General features: G+C 42.3%; 1 protein-coding gene and 1 long non-coding RNA gene across 2 annotated transcripts in view; both read left to right on the forward strand.

The window, feature by feature from the left end:
- Positions 1–25,530, forward strand: part of LOC310848685 (uncharacterized protein) — a 144,941-nt gene that overhangs the window by 94,761 nt on the left and 24,650 nt on the right. The gene's annotated exons all lie outside the window — the stretch shown is intronic.
- On the forward strand, positions 2,170–3,699 carry LOC310848741. The gene is made up of 3 exons (XR_014566570.1): positions 2,170–2,275; positions 2,687–2,754; positions 3,412–3,699. It is a non-coding gene; the product is annotated as an uncharacterized lncRNA (long non-coding RNA).

Below are 25,530 nucleotides of genomic sequence, written 5' to 3' on the forward strand. Positions count from 1 at the left end.
GGAGGCATGAATATAACAGGGCTTCCTAAATGCTGATCCATAAGGAAGTACCGGTATGTGTCTTAATAAGTTAGGGCATGATCCATACCCATGCAGGTAGAGATGTGTATATGAGAGGTAATTGGAATGCAGTATAACAACACAAACAGTTATATTCAATAGAAGGTCCATCTTCCATTCGTGCAGCCAGTCAGACGGTCACTTCTGCAGGCCCGCACATGCAACTTTAAATGGCTAGCCAGAGAAGAGGAATGAGGACTCTGTTCAGAGCCCCTTCTGTTCAACAAGGTGCACCCCTGAAGGGGTGAGTTACATCCTGACTTCTTAAAAGGGCAGCAAACTGTTAAATGGCCATATGAAACACAGCCCAGCCAAATGGCAAAATGAAATGACATCAAGGAGCACACTGAATAAGAATAATACAGTCATGAGTATCCAATCACATTGTTTTTATTATTTTACTTACCAAATATGGGATTGCAAAGCATGTTTCTAACATTTTCCTATATGACAACTTCACTTTTTAGAGTGGATGTGACAAACAAAATCACAAGATCATGCCATTTAACTGTTCTTTGCTGTCTCCAGAAGTCTCTCCTGCTCTCATTTGGAAGCACTGTAGCACATGCTTCATATGAATCATGTCCCAGGTTCAATCCCTGGTATCTCCTGATAGGACTGGGAGAAAAACCTGCCTGAAACCCTGGAGAGCTGCTGGCAGTGAGGCTGGATCTACATTGATTGTAAAAACGCTTTAAAAAGTGATGTAATTCAATGGAATTTTACACTGGCGATTTTACATTGCTCTAAAGCACCCTCTGTTGTCACATGCTTATAACGCGTTTATAATGTTTTAAATTGACCAGTATAGATTAGTCCTATGTAAACAATATTGAGATAGATGGACCAACCATCTGACTTTGTATAATGAGCTTCCTGTGTTCATCAAACACTAAACAGATGTCTATCTGAACTTTGGACATTTTACACACACAGAGAGATGGACAGATTCCATCCACAATATATTTCCTACATATCATGAATAGACCTCCCAAAATATGAGCAATCGATAAAACTTATGATTGGGAGGCACCTATAGGATGCAGTAAAGAACAATATTTTTCCTATGATCTTATGATGACATCACATGGAAGTGCTGGTTATTTCTCACTAAGAAACCTCAAACATTCTTATATTTGAGAGTGGGGACATGCAGCATTTCAAACAACATCACTCGTCATTTTATTCTTGAAGAAGCTTATCTATTTATCCACGGGTTTAGTTATAATTGCCTTCCTTTTAGAAGGATATAGTAGGATACACTTTTTCTCTGAACTAATATTATTAGATATTCTGTTACCAAACCTCGTTTTTGCAAAGAACTTTGTACTAATTAAATGTAAAATGCTACCAAATAATTGGAAGGGGAATGAATACGTTTATATCAGCTGAACTATTTTATATTCATTATTTTCAATAGACCTATTCACATAAATCTGTCAGCCTCTTCACAAGACAAATTCTTTACTGGTGGCTGTTTCCTTCATTTTAATTTTCCAAACTTATATATCCATTCAGAAAGTGGAAGAAGAAAATTGATTTAGCAGTAAGGTCATGGATAGTTGTTCAGGTGCCAAATGCATTCATACAGTGCACACAAGATGCAACATATTTAACACAGTTTACTGTGTTCATCCCTGGTTGATATTTCATTCTCCAAATAGCAATACAAGCAAACCACACAAAGGAACCATAATCCAGATAATATTGTTCCAAACATTGTTGCAGAAGCAGTAGATACTAGCCTGAGAAATGTGGGATGGTCATGTTTCATTCCCCCTGATACAAAGACCCAAACGGTCCATGCCACTCAGTGAAATACAGAGGAATAAACAAAACAAAACATGTAACTTCCAATGCTATTTTTCTTTTTAAAAGGAGGTGCCAGAACTCACCATGAATGCCTTCCTTGTTCTCTTATAATGGCAATGGTGCCCACCTGAGTGGTGCCAGAACTGAGTTCTGGTGAGTTCCGGCCAAAAAAGAGAGCCCTGGTAAGTTCCAGGATGAAAGGTTGAGCACTGCGGGTTCTTTCCTTGCACAAGAAGCACAAGAATCATTACCCATTCCCCAGAAGATGAAAGATGCTCACCCTCCATTTTTGTGTGTTACAGAAGCAGCACAAAAGCAGGAAGTACAGCTCGCTCCTGCTTCCTGTTTCAGCACTTGCAACATGAAGAAAGCATTCAGATTTGTATGCTCAAAGCAGCCATAAGTAAGCAACTCCTATGCTTTGAGATTTTCTTTATTCAAACAAGCTCAGAACTCAGAACAAGAAAATAGCAAAAGCAATTCCATTGCAACAGTTTTAAGACTGAAGCAGGAAGAAAACGTAGTGTGCATGTGGGTGTGTGGGTATGTTACACACACACACACACAAATACATTGTGCAATTTCATCTTGCTTCAGTCATCATTAACCTTACAAGGTCTTTTATGCAAAATCTCCAATCTCAGTGGTGCAGAACTCAAGGGCCACATTCCTTTTGGGCAACCTTCCAGGGGCCACAATCCAGTAGTGGTTGGGGCCAAAGGCAAAAATGGACAAAGCATTCAATATGAATTTCTCCTTTGTACTGAAGGCAAATTTCTTCATGCCCTAACATCCATCTCTATCCTCAATCCAGGTGAGCAAGAAGCATTATCTGGGTTTGAACCAAGCAACAGCGCCCAAGGAGAGTGCAAATCAGGGCTGGTGAGTGGTTTGGGTTGGGAAGATGTAGCCTGGAGTGAATCCCAAGAGCACGGAGCAGCCGGGAGACCTGCATTTGGTCCCTGATCTATAGAAATCTTGAACAAGATACCAGAAGTTAAAGAATCGGTGGTTATCATCCCCCCCATGAGATCCTTTCATGCACTGAATTTAAACTGTATTGCAATTAAACTGGCACCCAGCTCTGACATTATAACCTCTCTATAGTGCAAAACAAACTACAAAAACCTTGTATGAGCTTCTCAGGGACAACAGGAAAAAAATAGGCTTAGGGTTAGGGATCTGCTGGGGAAAGCATCCTGTTAATGGCATCCCACTAAGAGGATGGTCTCACCAGCAAAAGCATTTTTAGTTTATCTCCCCATCTCCCAGCAGCCCTTTCGACCCTTGAAAATCTGTCTTTAAGGACTGGGAGACCCTCCTGAATAGTATGAGACGTAGTGTAGGGGAAAGGGGGCAAACCACCAGAAATGCCCCCCTACCCTCCAACGTGTACTCCAGCTGGAGATCCCAGTTTCCTCAATTAATGAAAGAAGTCCTTCCATTTGTGGAGGGCTAATTAGGATCCAAGGCACAAGTATCTAACATGGTTCTGAGAGCTTTGGAGATGATCTGTGAACCTTACTTTCCATCCCACAGTGTAGCAGAACCAGAAGTCGGAAGAGCAGAATGAACGTCACTAATGTTTTTTCTTTCACTCACTGAAGCATCCATTTTACAGTCTTTGAACACTGGTGAAGAGGGTGAATACTTTTCATCTATTATTACTTCATGTGTTAATCAACTATGCACAACACTTCTGGTCTGAAAATATGCTGTTTACAATAAATATGCTGAAGCTGATACAATCCATTAGAAAAGAGGCATGTGGCAGGAAAAAATTTGATAAAGTTGACACACATACTAAGAAACAATCAAACACACACACACACAAACATACACTCCTGGCCTTCAGGAGTTATGCCAGGATGAATCCATCATTGTTTTCTTCACCTAATGTGCCATCTGGCTGGTTTTGAATTAGGTGTTAACCACTAGGATATTTCCTTCTGAATTCATGGCAAGCAAATTGCTTTCAGAGTGGCTTGTGTGGTTTAATCCATAAATCATTCAAATCATTAACATATATATCTCTATCTATCTATCTATCTATCTATCTATGGCCGCTGAATCAATCGTAAAAATTCAGGAGAGGATGAAAAGTCAGCTCTACCTACAACCTTTTATAACACCTGGGCCAATCAAAGTGGCTTCAGCTGGCACCAGAAGGTTCAGCATCAGGTGATTCTCCCTCAGGAGTATGTTCCAAGGACAGAGTGCCAGCACTGAGAAGGACTTCACCATCTGCTTCACTTCTGAAGTCTGGGGTGAAGACATAGAAGAAGACCTCTAGTAAAGATCTTAATGAAGTTAGGTTAATACAGGAGGGGACTCAGATCCCAAAGGTGGACGTAGGGGATCTCAGACCTGGGACCCAAATGTGGCCCTTCAGGCATTTCTGTCTGGCCCTCAGTGCTCTTCCCAGGCCACACCCCTTTCCCCCGGCTGTGCTCCAGGCAGTCCTTGAGCATTTTCGCTGGAATGTATCCTAGAATTGTGACAATGCCTCTTACTTGCCTGAATGTATGTGTTGATGTATCCTTTTTTGCATGAGCGGAATGCAGCCTTCTGTACATACAGTTGCAATTGTTGTTCAGCCCCCGTTTCCCCCTGGCCTTGCTAACCACTTGCATTCTGCCCCCTAGGAGGTTGCGTTTTGTATTGCACTGGATAGATATCCAGTTATTCCAAAAGTGGTTCGTTATGCTCCCTGTGATCAACCCCAGTCAAGCAGCAGGAACTGGAGTTTATGAGAAGTCTCTAAAGAAAGTCATACATACAACATACAACAAATGAGTTACTACTACAGCATGGACAACTGTGACCATTTCTTTCTGTCCAGGAGATGACAGAACTTTTCACGTGCCTTAACTAGTGAAAGGTGCTTTGCATTATGAAAGACAAAAGCCTCCAAAGAAGTAAGAGTATCCCAAAGTTGCAAATCTGATCCTTTTAGGAGGGGTGGATCTTTGTCCAGAAAAGGCTGAAGACCACCCATTCAGATGAATCACCTACCAACAAAGAGAGGAATTCATTGTAGCAATCAGACAATTCTGCTTGCCTGAGGGAATAATCTACTGTCTTCTCTCCCCATGCCATAGGCACCAACTCCTAGAGGAGGAGCCACCAGCCATTGAAGCTGTGCTGCCGCTGCATTTGGCTCCGCCCTCTGGCTCCTCCTGATGTCCTGACCTCACACACATGTCATTGCTGCCACCCTACCCCACCCCACAATCTTTGGTGCAAGTTGACTCTTCTACCTCATGCAGTGTCCCAGGTAAAGCCCTGTAGTGGTAGTGGAAGTCCTTGCATGGGTTTCCACTGACAGGGCACATTACTTGAATCCTGTCCTAAATCTCCATTATGCCTGGGCTTAACTTATGTTTACTGTCCCTCATCACATCATATCCAGGCAATAAATTAGCACTGCCTTACCTGACTTTGATGAAAAGGAAAAATAGAGTTGTTTATCATCTGTGTATTGGTGACTCCTCAGTCAAATCTCTGGATGACCCCCACTCAACTATTTCATGTAAATATTAAACAAAGCAGAGCCCTGGAACACACATGTGCCATAACTGGCACGGGGCAGACTCATAGTCCTCTTCTAAAACAGCTGCTGAAATTGGAGAGGAACCTCTAGAATATGGTGATCCCAACTCTCATCCCTGGCATGTCTATAAGGACCCCATGAATTATGGAACTGAAGCTGCTGGTGTCTTGCTGTGTGTCCTTTTCTTCTTTCCTTGCTCTCCTTTGCAGTCTTTGCACAGCTATTGCATCTTAGATATCTAAGTCAATCATTGTTGCTGGCCCTTTTTTGTGTAGTTGACGCAGAGAAATTAAATTTTACGATTATTTCTATGTGTGCCATTGGAAACCTTGTCTATGAAATTTATACAGTGGTACCTCTAGTTATGAATTTAATTCATTCCAGAGGTCCGTTCTTAACCTGAAACTGTTCTCAACTAGAGGCGTGCTTTTGCTAATGGGGTCTCTTGCTGCTGCTGTGCCACCAGCACACAATTTCCGTTCTCATCCTGGGGCAAAATTCTCAACTCAAGATAACTCTTCCAGGTCAGCAGAGTTTGTAACCTGAAGCGCTTGTAACCTGAGGCATTACCACCTCAGCGTAACCTGAGGAGGTACCACTGTAAAATGTTCATTCATAACGCTTATCACTAAAGCTACCTCAAAAGCAGCAGAGGTTTGTGGCACCTAGAATCCAACAAAGTTTACTTTATGCCACAAGCCTCTTTCTCATGTGTGTGTGTTGCTGCTACAGTTTAAAATGGATTAACAACTTCTCTTGAAGTTGTTACTTGTAGAGTTAAATTGCTTTAAGAGTGTTAACTTTAATTTATCATTCCAAAGGTGAGATTAAGCCTGTTTATTAAAGGATTACACAATATAAAAGCTTTTTTGTGGGATTGTAGGTTGCAAAAGGCCATTAGGATTGTGACTGTGTAGGTGGTCTACAATTATATGGTATTCAGACACGTCTAGCTGTCGGAAGAAGAGCTGCTACAGCTGTCTGGCTCCTACCAGGAGCATAAAGCTGCAACAGCCAATACCTTAAAAATAAGCATGTTGTCCCAAATAGGCTTAACCATAATCACCTGTGGGAGACTATGGGATATGCAATGCTTACATGAAATGGAATCCCACCATTGAGTACTCCAAGGGTTAAGAAGACCCAATTGCTATAAAGTTTTTAAAACTTAAATATCACTCTTTATACACTCACAACTGTATTAGCTTTATCAGCTACTCCAATAAAGAGGAAGTGGTTAGACAATTACATCCACATTTTAGAAGAACCTGGCCAAGGTATACAACTTTTTAAAAACAAAAAACACCTCTTTCTTTCTTTTTCCTCTTCACTTTGTGTTTCCAGGAAAAGCAGGATGTGTATTATAAGAGGCATCAGTTATTCTATCTTCTCTTTCTGTTGGCAACTGAATATTAGAGGGGAGCAATTGTCACTTTTTGGAGGAGCCCAGGGTAACCGAACCATCTGCTTCTAATGGCTAGACACAATGGGATCCCTAAAATGTGAGCAGACTATTAATAAACTTGTAAGAATAAGTTAATGAAGTGTAAAAACTTACTAATGGCAAAATGATAGAGATCTTTTGCTACAGAAGCATAAAAACGGGGGAGGGGTGCACTCAGTCTATTGGCTTCAAGCCTAATTATGTGAGAAAACTTTCAATTACATGAGAATTATGTGAGAAAAGTCCAGGAAATTTGGCTTCAACATTTACTGATCCAGGAATCTTTTATGCCATATAATATATACTCAAGTCATACATCTGTAAACATACATGTATGAGATGCATGTATGATGTAGCATCCATTACACTGTGCTTGTGGCACACACAGGAAAAGGGACAAGCCCCCTGCCCTACAGAATCCCCCAGTTGCCAAATGCATGAGGTAGTTCCAGATTATATAGCATTTAAGAGCAAATGTACCTTCACACTCTCTGCATACTGGGGTCATTCCGGAAGTGATGGAGATGGTGCATCACCAAGAGACAAATGACAAGAGAATATTTTTCCTTTGTTCAGTGAAGTGGTAAAATTACTTGGATAATACTGAACAGGGCCAAAGTTCCGTTGGGAAAATCTCTGTATTTAAAAGAACTGGAAACCACTACCATAATTCACCAGAGGTGCTAAGTTGTTAAACTTCAAAACTTTCTTTGAAGTGCCCATAAAACAATGCATGCTTCTAGCTTCCTATAAAATGGCGCAAACTGGACAATCTTTGTAAGAATGAAATTATTTAAAAGGGCACAGAAATGACACTTTGTATTGTGGCTGTTTCAAAGTTCCGCCCTGAGGTAGGTAAGTACATAGCAAAGTCATTTCCCTGCCTTCTGTCACATGAATGCACTTAGGCAAGGATTATGATCCAGGTCTCCAACAAAACGCAGGCATGAGTTACAGTTCTAATGTACAGTCAATCATTCATACAGCAGAGCACTGCAATGCAATCACCTTTCACCATTAAGAAAAACAATTGCAAAGTGATCAGTTAGCATAAAAAAATAAATGACTTATGTCACCTGTTTTTTAAAGAATCATGCTATTGTTCTCCCAATTTAGTTGCTTTAGTTGTTCAATCTATGAATTTTTTGTGATTTTCTTCTGTGCTATAAAACTTGACATCCTATAGCTCCTAGTAAACAAAAAGGCCCCTAGCAAACATAAAATGAATGAACTGTTTAAATAAATGTTCAAATCTGGGGGAATGAAACTGGATATGGTTTGTCATCAGGCTCCAAATGGATTTCAGAATGCGAACACTACAAAACTTTAGCTAGTAGCACTAATGCTTTAATGAAACACACACACAACCAATAAGAATAATTTCAATTTCCCTGTGGCTGGTTTTGTTTTGTTGTTTTTTTAAAAAATTCTTGCCAATAGTAACTTCCGTGTTTGCAATAATTCAAAATTCTAGCATGTCCTCATTCAATATGATAGATTGGTTTTGCCATCATCCAAATGCAATGAGACAGGAAAACATCACCATTGTACTTTGCTTAATCCTGGGTTTGCAAGACCTATAACCCAGACCTTCTGGCCCCACTTTGTCCCAGTAGGGAAGGGAGAACCTTTTTCCACATAAGGATTGCATTCTTTTCTGGGCAACTTTCAGGGTGGGGGGCACATGCCAGTGTTGGAGCAGGCAGAGCAACAAATGTAAATTTTACCTTTGTACAGTAGGCAGAGGTGTATTATTAAGAATGGAGTGTGAGAGGTGGGGATGCTGAATTTTGGTGTCGCACAAGGCGTCAACTTAAATTTGAGACCCCAAGGTCCATCGTGACAGTTGTCTACTTTATACACAGCCTCATATCTCTCCACACTCCATCTAGACAAACAAGAGGCACTCTCAGATTTCAAGGACCCATTCTAGCAAGACAAAAACATGGCCAGGGATAGGTGTGGTCCAGGGAGAGTTTCAAAGGCTAGATGCAGAGGCCTGGAGGGCCACATATAAGGTTTCCCATCCCTGTAGTAATTGTTTAATTATTTCCTGGTGCTGTGCACACATGCAGTCGTGCGCTAGTAGAACACTCATAAGTTGATGCCTGTACTTACACTGGTACCGCTTGCAGAGTTGACTCTACTTTTCTCCTCGGCAAGTCATAAATTCCAGGAAAAGATGCAGTACTATTTCCTATGTGAGCAGGGGCTGCCGAAAGCTGCTATTGTGGATGCTTATCATCCAGAAAATAGGAATGTGCAATAATGAAGTCGTACATTCTCCTTTTAGATTTACGAAGCTAACATCACACACAATCACTACTCTTCTTTTTCTAAATAAAATGATGGAGAGGTCCGTTTGTACTTGCATAGAACTTCACAGATCTATTCCCCATCATTTTTAAGAACTGGGGACAGCTGTGAATTGACAGAATTCGCCTTCTATTATAAGTAATTCAATATGTCTCTAATGTTTTACGTATGGCAGCCTTCAGTACTTCTCATTGAGGTGACACATCTGATGACGAAAACCAGGGAGGCAAAAGCGCAGAGACTTGGCTGAACTTCACATATCAGCTTCTCTGAAAACATCAGTTCAAAGATGCTTCATTAAGTGAGTTAATTCATATAACATTGATTCACTTGTCGATATAGCCTAGCTAGGGAGTATTATTCTTTCTGAAGCTGCCTCCAAAGACGCTTTAGATGGTGGCAGGTGGGACATTTTCAATAATGTACATTGTTCAAACGTAGTTTCTAATGTCAGTGCATGTGTCTATTCAAACTGAGGATAAGGTGGCCTCCACATCAACTGGACATTTTTACAGTGCTTACTGTGAAGTAGTTTTGTAAATTGCCTAGGCCACGTCTATAGGCTGGTTCAGTCTTCATGGACACTTGTGGACCTGCAAGGTCCAGCATGGGCAAAAGCACCTTATATATGTGGTTGGATTATCAAAACCAGAAATCCCAAAAGTACAATGTAATACATAAGTAAACTCCAAAATCAAATGTCCAATCTCTAGCCTCAGAATATATGGCAATAGATTAATTTTAAATAAGTTGTTTTGGCCCCAGTAAATGCAATAAAAGCAAGTAAACATAATTAATTTTGGGAGGTGGGAAGAAAATTATTATTATTATTATTATTATTATTATTATTATTATTATTATCATTATTATCATTATTATTATATTGTTTGTACCCCATCCATCAGGCTGGGTTTCCCCAGCCACTCTGGGTGGCTTCCAGCAAAATCTAAAAAATAATAAAATGTCAGACATTAAAAACTTCCCTGAACAAGTCATTTCTCATTGTCTGTGATATGAATTGTTTTCCCCCTGCATTCCCCTCCCCACTCAGAAATTAAATATGCAATTAGTAGCTGTCATTAACACCATAAATACAGAGGACCAACATGATTATACTGTAGTAATGTCTGTAATTTTGTTCAATAGACCTTCCTCTCTCTTTTTGAAGTGAAGGAACTGTGTTCACCATGTGATTCCCTTAATAAAGGATTTATGGGGAAGTGGCTTAGCTGCAAATTATGAAAAACCTACACCTGCAGCATTAGCATGCCAACTATCTATCCTCCTGGCAAAGAGAAGTGGGTGCAAGCTCAGAGAACTTTCACTCACATTATTCTTGAAACACAGAATGGTTCTGTAAAATGCTCCATATTTGCCATTGGCCTGACAGAGGCATTGGTTGTTTTTTCTCTACAGCCCTCCTAGGTCTTTTGGCACATAAGCTGCATGTGGCTGTGCCAGTTGCTAAGCCAGTCGTGGTGCTTTTGTGCTTTGCTTTGCTTTGCTTTGCATTGCTTTGCGCTCTCTCTCTCTCTCTCTCTCTCTCTCTCTGTGTGTGTGTGTGTGTGTGAGACTAGCCACACTACTTAGCATTACAAAACGAATGCCCTTTGTGCCAAAGTTGAAGGAAGAGATATGCAGGATTCAGGCAATGTGATGCACATTTGAAAATGGATTTCTGGAGCAAAAGCCTTGCAACGATGCTCAGCCCCACCCCTTTCACAGACACCTGCCCCCGCCGACAAAAGCCTCTATTACTACCTTCATTGTGCCGGTAATAAAGAACTCAAGCAACCATACCCTTCAGGGCTGGACTCCTCATCACTTCTCTTGAACTCAGCCTTAGCATTCAGCCATGGCATGTGAAGTTAATTACTCTGGGCACTGGGGCTCTAAACAGAAGAATGACCCTATTTGCAGCTCCATGTAATGTGTGCCATGCTACAGTGAACTCTTTCACTGCCTACACATTGCACACTCAGTGACTCTGAATGGAGCAATAATTCTAGCACTCTAGAGGAAACCTTGACTGTCATCTAATTTTCACAGGGACACTTGTCTTCCCGGGTATCCATTCAATGGATGCTGCTGACACCACTCCATATTCAGTCACTGTCACCCTTCCAGCTCAAAAAGCATCAGCATTCAGAGGTTGCGACTTTCAAGAAATGCATTCTCCCAGCAGCTTGCAAGCATGACTCAGCGACTCCAGCTCCCAGTGCAGCAGCCTAGAGTCAGGAAATCTTTGACACCTCGCTGGTGCTTGAACACAACAATCCAGAGTCTGTCAAGCTTTCCCAGAGAGTCACCATTCTGACAAATCAGCACAGCATGCTACATGCACAACCAATTCCTCCTTGGTGCTATAAGTTGTGTGGTGTGGAAGCTGTCCCTCCATATGTCGAGACATACATCTGGAGCAACCTTCATGCAGAGAAGCTACCACATACAGAAGAAGTCAATCGTGGTGTCCACCTCTTTTGCTTTTCTCCAAGCAACTGAGATTCTTCATGGTTTTAGCACTTTATCTCCTATGTTCTTTTCCTCACCATGGAACTCTGAAGGTTTGTTTCAAGTAAAAGAAAGGTAAAAGTAAAGGACCCCTGGACAGTTAAGCCCAGACAAAAGCGACTATGGGGTTGCGGTGCTCATCTCGCTTTCGGACTGAGGGAGCCGGCGTTTGTTCACAGACAATTTTCCAGATCATGTGGCCAGCATGACTAAACCACTTCTAGCACAACAGAACACCGTGATGGAAACCAGAGCGCATGGAAACGCCATTTACATTCCCGCGTCAGCGGTGCCTATTTATCTACTTGCACTGGTGTGCTTTCAAACTGCTAGGTTAGCAGAAGCTGGGACAGAGCAATGGGAGCTCACCCTGCCACAGGGATTCAAACCGCCAACCTTCCAGTCGGCAAACCCAAGAGGCTCAGTGGTTTAAACCACAGCGCCACATACGTCCCTACATTTCAAGTAACACATGCTTATTTGAATAAGGTGGGATAGGACAGCTGTACTAGTTCTTAGCCAGTTAAGGGGTGCTTTGCACACTGTAGCCATATGTATGCACACCATGTGACCCCCCTCCAGAAAAAATTAGACATGTCTATGGATGGCCACCTCATGAGAAGAGAAGACTCTCTGGAAAAAACTCTGATGTTGGGTAAGATTGAGGGCACAAGGAGAAGGGGACGGTAGAGGACGAGATGGTTGGACAGTGTCAAGCTATCAACTTGAATTTGATGAAACTCCACGAGGCAGTGGAAGACAGGAGTGCCTGGTGTGCTCTGGTCCATGGGGTCACAAAGAGTCGGACACGACTAATCAACTAAACAACAATGGATGTTTAAGCTAGGCCTCCACTGCAGAATATTCAGCCCATTGGATTACTATCGTTTATTGTACCACCTTCAACAGTACAACTATGCTGAAAGAGCGGCACTGGTAGCCCTGAACAACTTAGGACCAGGTTACCTCAGGAGAAACACTCATAATAGTGGTAGATGCTCCTGAGATTCATAGCATGTCTACAAAAATCAGGACATTCGGTCTGGCGCCACCTGCCTTTTGGACTGTATTCCCACTGAACATCCAGCAGGCACCTATGCTATTTGCATTCAGGCAGCTGATCCACCTATTTGTGGTGTATTGAGTTTATTTAGTGATTTGTGATGTGTTTTATACTAGTTCTGTCATGGTTTTGTTTTATTTTTTGTTCATGATGATCTTGCACTATTTACACCCATGATACCCCCCCTTTAACGCTGGTCTTAATTAAAATTAAATAAATAATGAGTTTAGGGAATAAAATTTTCATCCGGTTAATTCCATCTCAATGAAGGTTGTTGTTGAGTGGGACATGAAACAATCACACACACACATGCATAGCATTTTTCTGAAGCTTTCACAGCTCTGAAAAGTAACTGTCAATTTCTCTGAAAAACACCATCACAGAGAAAGCCCTACATTTTTTTGAAAGCTCTCAGAGCTACTTGTTTCCCCACACACACTTTAAGCAAAAAATTGTGAGGCTCAAAACAAACAACCATGAAGGTGACTCTTGTAGAAAAGTCCAGTAGGTGAGATCTGCAATACTTTGGCTTGAAAGAGTTTAATGCAATAAACTTTCATCTCACCCAGACTAAACACCAAATTTACCTGTTACCATTGGCTAAGCTCCTGGCATGTTTATGCATAGTCAAATTTAGTCAATATGAAACATGGGATTAGGGGCTATAGATACTATTAAGCATTTCAGAAAGGAAAAAAAAAACTTCGACTTGCAAGCAAAAGTGCCATTGGTTATATCACTGCCCCACCTCATCATCATCATCATCATCATCATCATCATTTATTTATACTCCGCCCATCTGGCTGGGTTTCCTCAGCCACTCTGGGCGGCTTCCAACAAAATATTTAAAATATGATAATATATCAGACATTTAAAACTTCCCTAAACAGGGCTGCCTTCAGATGTCTTCTAAAAGTCAGATAGTTGTTTATTTCCTTGACATCTGGTGGGAGGCCGTTCCACAGGGCAGGCGCCACAACCGAGAAGGCCCTCTGCCTGGTTCCCTGTAACCTCACTTCTCGCAGTGAGGGAACCAAAGGCCCTCAGAGCTGGACAATGGGGGTGGAGATGCTCCTTCAGGTATACTGGGTCGAGACCGTTTAGGGCTTTAAAAGTCAGTACCAACACTTTGAATTGTTCTCAGAAATGTACTGGGAGCCAATGTAGGTCTTTCAAGACTGGTGTTATGTGGTCTTGGCGGCTGCTCCCAGTCACCAGTCTAGCTACTGCATTCTGGATTAGTTATAGTTTCTTGGTCACCTTCAAAGGTAGCCCCATGTAGAGCACATTGCAGTAGTCCAAGCGGGAGATAACCAGAGCATGAACCACTCTTGTGAGACAGTCTGCGGACAGGTAGGGTTCAGCCTGCGTACCAGATGGAACCTCCATGGCAACTGACCTGTGCCTCCATGAACAGCTGTGAGTCCAAAATGACTCCCAGGCTGCGCACCTGGTCCTTCAGGGGCACAGTTACCCCATTCAGGACCAGGGAGTCCTCCACCCCCACCCACCCCCTGTCCCCCTAAAACAGTACTTCTGTCTTGTCAGTATTCAACCTCAATCTGTTTGCTGCCATCCCTCCTCCAACCGCCTCCAGACTCTCACACAGGACCTTCACTGCCTTCACTGGTTCCTATTTAAAAGATAGTTAGAGCTGGGTATCATCCACATACTGGTGAACACCTAGCCCAAACCCCCTGATGATTTCTCCCAGCGGCTTCATATAGGCCCAGGAGGAAGGAGCAAAACCACTGTATAACAGTGCCCCCAGCTCCCAGCTCCTCTAGACAGTCCAGAAGGATGTCATGGTCGATGTTATCAAAGGCTGCTGAACTAGGAAACAGCTTTCAGCTTTGTCCCTTGCCCACTGGAGATCATTGACCAGCGTAACCAAGGCAGTTTCAGTCCCATGAAGAGGCCTGAATCCCAATTGCAAGGGATCCAAATGGTCCACATGCTCTAGGCATGCTTGGAGTTCTTCAGCAACCACCCACTTAATCACCTTGCCCAAGAATGGAAGATTTGAGACTGGGCGATAGTTGGCCATATTGGCCAGGTCTAAAGATGGTTTTTTTTTAAAAAAAAAGCGGTTTAATAACCACCTCTTTCAGTGGGTCTGGGAAGGCTCCCTCACAGAGGGAAGCGTTCACCACCCCACAGAGCCCATTGCCCAGACCTTCCTGACTTGCTTGTATTAGCCAGGATGGGCAAGGATCAAGGAGAGAGGTGGATGGCTTCACTCGTTCAAGCAGCCTGTCCATATACTTGGAGGTAACAGACTGGAATTGATTCCATGCAACTCGACTAGAGAGGACTCTGGCACTCTCCCGCCCCAGTCCTGCTCCCATGGTGGAGTCTACTTCCTTCTGAATCTGAGCGACTTTATTTGCAAAAAAACCCTTTGCAAAATCGTTGCAGGAGATCTTGGGGTGTTTACCAGGCCCCAATGGCAAAGGTGATTCCATTAAATTGCAAACCACCTGAAAGAGTCTCCTGCTGCTATTTTCTGCAGATGCAATAGAGGCGGTGAAGAAAGTCCTCTTCACCGTCGCTATCGCCACTTGGTAGGCTCGACGTTGAGCTCTAACCTGTGTCTGATAACCTCAGACCACTGAGTAGGAGAGCTGAAAATAATGCCAATATATTTTACATCTGAAAACCAATGTGGTTTCAGATAGTACATGGATGGAAGAGTCTTAAAAGCCCAGGACACAAATTTTCTTGGCCCTCTAGTGGCTATGGTGGCTCATTTACCAGAGGTAATATATTTAGCATTAACTCTGGAAGTATATACAGTGGTACCTTGGTTTCGAACATAATCCATTCCAGAAGACTATTCGAGTTCTGAAACATTTGAAAACCTAAAACTCAATAGCCCAACAGCTAGGCCTCAGGATCTTCCACTCAGTGGAAGCTGCATGGCATGTTCAACTTCCGAGGCATGTTTGAAAACCGAAGCATTTTACTTCTGGGTTTACGGTGTTCAAAAACTGTGTTCTCCCAATTTCTAAAATTTGGTGGTATGTCGCTTGGCCAGATGCAGTGCCTTGGAAGGTTATTCCAAGGGTCATGAGACCCTTGGAATAACCTTCCAAGGGATGCCCACCTAACTCCCCCCTATTAGTTTTTGCCATATGGTCAAGACATGACTCTTCTGGAGGGTCTTTGCAGAGTGGGCAACCTGATTGTTGGAGGCTTCACTTTCCTTATACTGTTTCTGTTGGGTTTTAAACTTTGGTTTGATTAGGTTTTGCACTTTCTTTTCAGTTGATCATTTTTCTGACATTTTATATTTCTTTTACATTTTTATTTGTTGCCTTAGATTTCTTTGTTGAAATGTTAAATCACATTTAAGTAAATAAGTAATAAATGGATAAAATTATAGTTATTTCACTAGATGCGTTAGGGGGAATGTATTACTTTTTTCCAAGTACTGCATCTTCAGTGCCCAAAGAATGTGATATTCTCAAATGGATCCTGTTATGCATAAAACAAAGGTGCATAGATTACACAAACAAAGAGATGAAATAGAAAGACTCTTAGTGATTAGTTCATTACTAAGAGGAAAAACCCTTCATTTCCCCAACAGGGGACCAATTTTGGTGCATTTTCACGTTGTGTTTATTCATACAGGTCTTCCAGTTGTCTACCCTTGGTGGCACTTGCAGCTGAGCCAATCCAGGGCTTATGTTGCCTTGTAAAAGTTCCATCCATGCCTTTAGCAAGCTGGTGAAGGTATAAAGGGCATGAAAAGTGAGCTGCAGAGGGATCAAAAGGGAAAACTTTTCAAATTATAAATGATCTGCAGTTCTGAGGTGTTCATTATTCTGAGATTCTACTCCAGCTCAATTGATGTCAATGGAGCCCCATCAATCTAAATTGTGGGCGGCCTATGTGGAGTGCAATGGCACTCATTTAAATTAACTTTGACACCTCATATTGGAGTTTACATGGTAGAACTCAATTTTTCCTCATTAAATCAAATCTAATAAAATGTGTTTTCTCCACTACAATAAATCAAATCATTTGCTTTAGCCATTTCATGCTTTTAATAATCCTATTATTAATATGTCGCTATTTGGAAAATACAAATGTGTTCAGGACATTTACATCAATTATTTTACCTTCTCACTGATCAGCAAAATTTTGAGTGAATGTCATCCCAGGGGATATAATTATATAGCAAATCATTCCCGGCACATTCATATGAAGTATTTGAAAACTGCTCAATAACCTGTGAAATTTAATTCAACTTATTTCACGGTTTACATGACAAGCTCACTGGATCTTTAAATCTGCAAAAGTTTGAGACAAGCCAGGAAGGTCAGCTTTTAAAGAAAACAGAGTTCCCACTGGAAGCTTCAATACCAATTAGTGAAAATCAAAGTTCCCCCTATTCACTATTGTTGCTGCAGATACAGTAAATTGGTAGTGGGCCAATTCTGACAATGACCCCTACCATGCACCTTGGGCCTCATTTCAGTTGTCTTCACACTGCTTGGCTACATCCCAGCTTTTTACCCCACAGAAGAGAAAATTCACTCAAGACAGGAAATGCCCAACACAGTTATCCTACTATGCACAGTCAAAGCGACATGAGAGAAGAAGAAGAGGAGGAGGAGGAGGAGGAGGAGGAGGAGGAGGAGGAGGAGGAGTTTGGACTTGATATTCTGCCTTTCACACCCCTTAAGGAGTCTCAAAACGGCTAACAATCTCCTTTCCCTTCCTCCCCCACAACAAACAATCTGTGAGGTGAGTGAGGCTGAGAGACTTCAGAGAAGTGTGACTAGCCCAAGGTCACCCAGCAGCTGCATGTGGAGGAGCGGAGACACGAACCCAGTTCACCAGATTACGAGTCTACCCCTCTTAACCACTACACCACGCTGGCCAACCAGAGAAATGAGGGTTGTTGTTGTTGTTGTTTAGTCGTTTAGTCGTGTCCGACTCTTCGTGACCCCATGGACCAGAGCACGCCAGGCACTTCTGTCTTCCACTGCCTCCCGCAGTTTGGTCAGACTCATGTTTGTAGCTTCGAAGACACTGTCCAACCATCTCGCCCTCTGTCGTCCCCTTCTCCTTGTGCCCTCCATCTTTCCCAACATCAGGGTCTTTTCCAGGGAGTCTTCTCTTCTCATGAGGTGGCCAAAGTATTGGAGCCTCAGCTTCATGATCTGTCCTTCCAGTGAGCACTCAGGGCTGATTTCCTTAAGAATGGATCGGTTTGTTCTTCTTGCAGTCCATGGGACTCTCAAGAGTCTCCTCCAGCACCATAATTCAAAAGAATCAATTATTCGGCGATCTGCCTTCTTTATGGTCCAGCTCTCACTTCCATACATCACTACTGGGAAGACCATAGCTTTTACTATACGGACCTTTGTTGGCAAGGTGATGTCTCTACTTTTTAAGATGCTGTCTAGGTTTGTCATTGCTTTCCTCCCAAGAAGCAGGCGTCTCTTAATTTCGTGGCTGCTGTCACCATCTGCAGTGATCATGGAGCCCAAGAAAGTAAAATCTCTCACTGCCTCCATTTCTTCCCCTTCTATTTGCCAGGAGGTGAAGGGACCAGTGGCCATGATCTTCGTTTTTTTGATGTTGAGCTTCAGACCATATTTTGCGCTCTCCTCTTTCACCCTCAATAAAAGGTTCTTTAATTCCTCCTCACTTTCTGCCATCAATGTTGTGTCATCTGCATATCTGAGGTTGTTGATATTTCTTCCGGCAATCTTAATTCCGGCTTCGGATTCATCCAGCCCAGCCTTTCGCATGATGAATTCTGCATATAAGTTAAATAAGCAGGGAGACAATATACAGCCTTGTCGTACTCCTTTCCCAATTTTGAACCAATCAGTTGTTCCATATTCAGTTCTAACTGTAGCTTCTTGTCCCACATAGAGATTTCTCAGGAGACAGATGAGGTGATCAGGCACTCCCATTTCTTTAAGAGCTTGCCATAGTTTGCTGTGGTCGACACAGTCAAAGGCTTTTGCATAGTCAATGAAGCAGAAGTAGATGTCTTTCTGGAACTCTCTAGCTTTCTCCATAATCCAGCGCATGTTTGCAATTTGGTCTCTGGTTCCTCTGCCTCTTCTAAATCCAGCTTGCACTTCTGGGAGTTCTCAGTTCACATACTGCTTGAGCCTTCCTTGTAGAATTTTAAGCATAACCTTGCTAGCGTGTGAAATGAGTGCAATTGTGCGGTAGTTGGAGCATTCTTTGGCACTGCCCTTCTTTGGGATTGGGATGTAGACTGATCTTCTCCAATCCTCTGGCCACTGCTGAGTTTTCCAAACTTGCTGGCATATTGAGTGTAGCACCTTAACAGCATCATCTTTTAAAATTTTAAATAGTTCAGCTGGAAAACCATCACTTCCACTGGCCTTGTTATTTGCAGTGCTTTCTAAGGCCCATTTGACTTCACTCTCCAGGATGTCTGGCTCAAGGTCAGCAACCCCACTACCTGGGGTGTACGAGACATCCATATCTTTCTGGTATAATTCCTCTGTGTATTCTTGCCACCTCTTCTTGATGTCTTCTGCTTCTGTTAGGTCCTTACCACTTTTGTCCTTTATTATCTCCAATTTTCTTGAACAGATCTCTGGTTCTTCCCATTCTGTTGTTTTCCTCTATTTCTTTGCATTGCTCATTTAAGAAGGCCTTCTTATCTCTCCTTGCTATTTTTTGGAAATCTGCATTCAATTTCCTTTATCTTTCTCTATCTCCCTCGCATTTTGCTTGCCTTCTCTCCCCCGCTATTTGTAAGGCCTCGTTGGACAGCCACTTTGCTTTCTTGCATTTCCTTTTCATTGGGATGGTTTTCGTTGCTGCCTCCTGTATAATGTTGCGAGCCTCCATCCATAGTTCTTCGGGCACTCTGTCCAGCAGATCTAAATCCTTAAACCTGTTCCTCACTTCCACTGTGCATTCATAAGGGATTTGATTTAGATTGTATCTTACCGGCCCAGTGGTTTTTCCTACTTTCTTCAGTTTAAGCTTGAATTTTGCTATAAGAAGCTGATGATCTGAGCCACAGTCAGCTCCAGGTCTTGTTTTTGCTGACTGTATCGAGCTTCTCCATCTTTGGCTGCAGAGAATATAATCAATCTGATTTCGATGCTGCCCATCTGGTGATGTCCACGTGTAGAGTCGTCTCTTGTGTTGTTGGAAAAGTGTGTTTGTGATGACCAGCTTGTTCTCTTGACAGAACTCTATTAGCCTTTGCCCTGCTTCATTTTGCTCTCCAAGGCCAAACTTGCCAGTTGTTCCTTTTATCTCTTGGTTCCCTACTTTAGCATTCCAATCTCCTATAATGAGAAGAACATCCTTCTTTGGTGTCACTTCTATAAGGTGTTGTAAGTCTTCATAGAATTGGTCAATTTCAGTTTCTTCCGCACCAGTAGTTGGTGCATAAACTTGGATTCCTGTGATGTTAAAAGGTCTGCCTTGGATTCGTATCGAGATCATTCTATCATTTTTGAGATTGCAACCCAGTACTGCTTTCACAACTCTTTTGTTGACTATGAGGGCCACTCCATTTCTTTTGCAGGTTTCTTGCCCACAGTAGTAGATATGATGGTCATCCGAACTGAATTCGCCCATTCCCGTCCATTTTAGCTCACTGATGCCCAGGATATCAATATTTATTCTTGCCATCTCATTTTTGACCACCTCCAACTTACCCAGGTTCATGGTTCTTACATTCCAGGTTCCTATGCAATATTTTTTCTTTACAGCATTGGACTTTCCTTTCGCTTCCAGGCATATCCGCAACTGAACGTCCTTTCGGCTTTAGCCCAGCCGCTTCATCAGCTCTGGATCTACTTGTACTTGTCCTCCGCTCTTCCCCAGTAGCATGTTGGACGCCTTCCGACCTGAGGGGCTCATCTTCCAGCGTCATAACTTTTATATGCCTGTTGTCTTTGTCCATGGAGTTTTCTTGGCAGGGATACTGGAGTGATGAGGGTAGAGCTTCTCAAGGGAAGATGCAGAGATTCCATTTTTAACAGAAGAACATAAAAATAGCTTACTGCATTAGGCCAACAGCCATCTAGTTCAACATCCTGTTCTCACAGCAGAGGAGGTTTTAGGTAAACGCAACAGGTGTAGTCCCACTGGGTGCCGTGCTGCAGGTGGTGTCAAAACAATGCTGCAGAATGGAGCAAGAGGCAGAGAGGGGCACCAAATTTTAACATTGTACAGAGCACTGCTGAAATTTGAGAGCCCAAAAATCCACCACTGCTCACAGTGACTAACCAGATGCCTGTGGGAAACTCACAAGCAGGATTCAAAAGAGGAAACTGCAGGTATAGTGGGTAAGGAAGGAAAAAGAGATAAAGAAGCATATGAAAATAAGAAGAGCCTGCTGCATCAGACCAATGCCCCCAAAACAAAATGATAAACTGCCTTCAAGGTTAGGCCCATAATAGTGTTCTGATTGCATTATAGTAGCCTGGTTGGAAGGTTAGCAGAGCATGCACCAGAGTAGCCACACACATCTTTCCTAGGAAGTGGTGTGGCTAGCAACTTGGGCAAAGTTTATAAAATGTGCTTCTGACCAAACCTGAGCATGCAAGAGGAGGGCTTGGATCCAGACACACACACAGAAAATGAACCTGTTCTTTCTGCGGGAGAATGGCACTCCTATCATACCACTGGCCCTTTGCTATGGACCAATCTAGATCACCCAGCAACTATAGCCCTCTTCAGCAGTTCTGTATGAATGGACAAAGGATCCCTCAGGAATGCGTGAAACAAGCTCTGTACCCTCTGTGAGTGTGTTGGCCAAGTGCACTACACAGTCAACTCAGGATCGCCACTTATTTGAAGGGGGCTTCCTTACACATGCAACTGATTTCCAACACCGGACATGTTGGAAAGATAGCTCACCTCATGTGTTCCTTCTTGCCCAGAATTAGACAATGTGGTGGGGCACCATGCTCACCTAACCTCCAGTGGGGTGTGTTGCTGATGCTTATTGGGAAGTACAGGTGATGAGGCAGGGTGGTGGCAAGGTTAATGTGGTGTAAATCCACTGGAGACAATCAAGCATTTACGCCAATGTGTTTGCACCATGCTGATTCTCCACCACCTCACCCCTCGCTCTCTACCTCTCAGAAGCAGCACTGATGCAAGAAACTGGAGGTCCAGTGTGGGGTGGCATCCCACATCATCATTTGCCACTGCACCTGCTGCTTTGCACGTTCAGGCTGAATGCCTGAAGAGAGGGCTTATGAGTCTGAGCTCAGCGTTCTAAGCATTGCTTTGTACTAGCTAGATTATGAATGTATCATTAAACTATGTATTCACTAAATATTGCACTGTGAAATACACTACTTTTTGATAGTTATTTGATTAAAAGGTAGTTCAACTAAATTTAGTAGCACAAAGGTTTAGCTGCATGAATAAGTAGCTCTACAGATCTTTGTTAATTTGCCCACTTCAAGTTAATGAATTTTTCTGATTAGTAATTGAACAAATGCACTGAATTAAGAAAAGATACCGCAGCCCAAAGTGATATTCATTTTGACAATTTTAGCTTACATTTAATTATTTATTGTAATACTGTATGATCTACTAGCAAATGCACTGTAATATATTTTCTAAAAAATAATTAAGTCTCAGTAATACAGAACCCCTCAAAAGCACTTTTAAAAATATATGTGTGGAGAAGTGGGAAAAGACAGGCTAGTTATGCTAATTATCAGGTGAACACATTAGCAATATTGTACTTCATTTATAACTACACACATACACAGCCTGCCCTAGATATAGTAGTGGTGAAGTGCCAGTTGCCTATTTCTTTTCCATGTCCCTGTGTAGTTTGGTAGAGTCCCTTTTGAGAAAAGTAATGGGAGACTTGTGCTTAAAACCACCCACAGCAACCCTTCTTCACATAAGTGATCTAATCATACAGACAAGTTAGCATGGAAGCCACAAACACATCCAACATCATGGCTTTCCTTCTGTGAAAATGAAAAGTCAACTTCCAGATTTTTAGGGGGAGGGAACCATGACCTTACTGAGTTTGCGGGTCCATTGTTGCATTGCCCACATGAGCAATTGTTTCAGTGCACATTAGCTCTGCTGTAACTATCTCAGAGGAAGCCTGTGAATGGGATTCGATGTGGTGCACATTCTGGGTCCAAACAAGGAAAACCCAGAATGGCACTCAAAATACCATAGGATGAATTCCATACATCTAATGTGTATGGGCAGCAGTCGTCATCGTCATCTCCACCACTCACCCGGGGCAGTTCTTATATATTGCAGTTAAGAACAGTATCTCCTTCCTGGTGTCAATGTCGGTTCTGGGTGCCTTGCTTTTGAAAAAGAATGGTTTCCCCAACACTCTGGTCCTCCTGTCAGATCCAGGAACATGGCAAGTACAATGCCTATGCTAAGAGGACAGCACAGCTCTTGCCACACACAAACTAGCTAGCTAGATAAAGATGAACAAAAATTGGTTCTGGGAAATTTCCACCAAATCTCTCTTGAATGTATAGTAGCTTCAAAGCAACCCACACATTATTCTCTTCAGGAGCTGAATGCAAAGTTTCAGAGCAAGAGCATGAAAGCAAATACAAGGGAGGCAGCTGCAGGAAACGATTGCTCTGTGGTTGAATTAACAGTCCAGGTGGATATAATTAGACACATATCAAATCAATGTTGTGGCAGTTAAGCGCTTTGCTTCTTTAAGGCATGAGAGCTGTTTGAGACATAACAAATAAATTAAAAGGTTGGTGTGGATTTCTTTTTTTAAGGGGGGGGGAAGCAACACCTTAATAATGATTCATGCAATGGTAAACAAACACCGGGCACCAGGAAGCTGGGGAGACCTTGTGTCAGACAGTTACTGGCTGATTGACATTCCAAGCTAGAATGAGAAACACCAAAGGTAGAGGGGGTGGGGTGGGAACAGTTTTAGAAAAAGCAACAGGGTTATTATATAGATATTTTAATAGAACATACGGTTGAACCATCTGACAAAAAGCTGCAATAAACACCAAAGGAACTGGGGAATAAACACTCATTATTCAGAAAGCAAAGTGGGATGTGTACCAGCCGGCTAAGAAATTAGGTCTTGGAAAACTGGTACAGTATGTTATTGTAGGGATAACTTAAGCAAATGTAGAATTAAAATCAAGGCCTTCTTTAACTACTTGGTCACCAACTCTCCCCACCCCACAACCACAGAGGAAACACTTGTATAGATCAAGACAAATTAATACAGCTTTCCTTGAGTGCCCTTTCAGCTTTTGCCTTAAGCAATCTTCACGAGCCTTTATCGATGCCTGTGTATAAAGCCAAACAGTGTCATGTGGCACCTTAAAAAAGTAACAGTTATATAGTGGCATAAGTTTTTGTGGACTATGGGCCATTTTATCCAATCTTTTATCCTCAGATGGCAGGTATGAGAGTGCCCCAAGATTCTTCCTCTATGTGTGCATTAAAAAGAAGAAGAAGAAGAATTCTGATCTGTTTCTGGCTCTGATTCACTCTGTGTCCTCCCTAGGGATGGTGGGGAATCCAATTCAGCTAACATTAAAAGCAACCCTGTCTAACTTGCATCTCCCCAAAAATATTCAAACTTTGAAATTTGCACTTCTCCGAATTTTGTAGTGCAGCTCTTCATCCAAGAAATGTGTGCAAATGTGCATATACTAGGGGAAAGTGTGAATAAAAGTGAAAATATCAATGCAAATAACACAGAGAAATGAATCATATTAAGGAATACTATTTTGAAAAAAAATATGTATAATAGGCAAAACAACATACAGTTAGGAGAAATTCATATTAAAATGCTGATCAATTTTCATGAAGACTTTTTTTAAAAAAGCAAACTGAGGTAAAAGTGCAGAGAACTGAATTTAACATGGAGAAAATGAGAAATTGGGAGAAACCAAAATGGACAGATCCACCCATCCCTAGATCTCTCTTTGCTTTGATCTGTCTCTGCCTTCTGAGCAGATCCGTGGAAAACAAAGCTCTGTATTCCCCAGCACTATAATGTGGAATCTAAAAAGGACTATGGCTTTCCACCCCTTTTTCGCAGAAGCAGATGAAATTTCCAGGCACAGGAGCCCATCCAGAGTAGATTAAGCATGCCAAATTGTTGGCAGATATATCTGGGAGGTTTTATGTAGGGTGTTTTAAAAGTCTGGCTTTAAAAAAGAAGAAGAAGAAGAAAGGAAAAGTCTATAACTTCTTGATTTTCTGCCATGATTGGATGCAAGTTGCTGGCATGGCAATCTCTTCTGATGGGGTGAAGCCTCCCAAGTTTCAGAATGATAGCTGCAGTAGTTTTTCTGCAAAAAGGAGGGGAGGGGGGAATACAACAGGAATGATTAGCTGGTGATGGAATAAAATAATGCCTCCTCAGGACAGACAGGGGTGTGGACAGTGTTACCTCCCCCCCCCCCCAGCAATAACTCAGTTACCTGTAAGGGTCATTGTTGGAGACTGGGATTCTTTCCCCCACCCCAACAAATTTTAAGGTACCCATCCTCTTCTCCCTGGGATGGTGAGAACTTCTCCTCTCTCACCCTCTCTCTGTCACACAAACACACACACACACACACACACACAGTAGTAGTAGATAAGCTTTATTGAACTAGCCAAAGGCCATGACAAAACTATACAAACACTATCAAAGAAATATCTGTAAATCTATATATCTATATATAAGCACACATACAGGGAGAGAGAGCAAGGATCATTAGATGGAAGTGGGGCTAGAGGCAGAACCAATGCACACTCCTAGTTATGTGATAGATG

Source organism: Podarcis gaigeae (assembly GCF_964106915.1).
Source record: "Podarcis gaigeae genome assembly, chromosome: 7".
In the NCBI taxonomy this organism is placed as follows: domain Eukaryota; kingdom Metazoa; phylum Chordata; class Lepidosauria; order Squamata; family Lacertidae; genus Podarcis; species Podarcis gaigeae.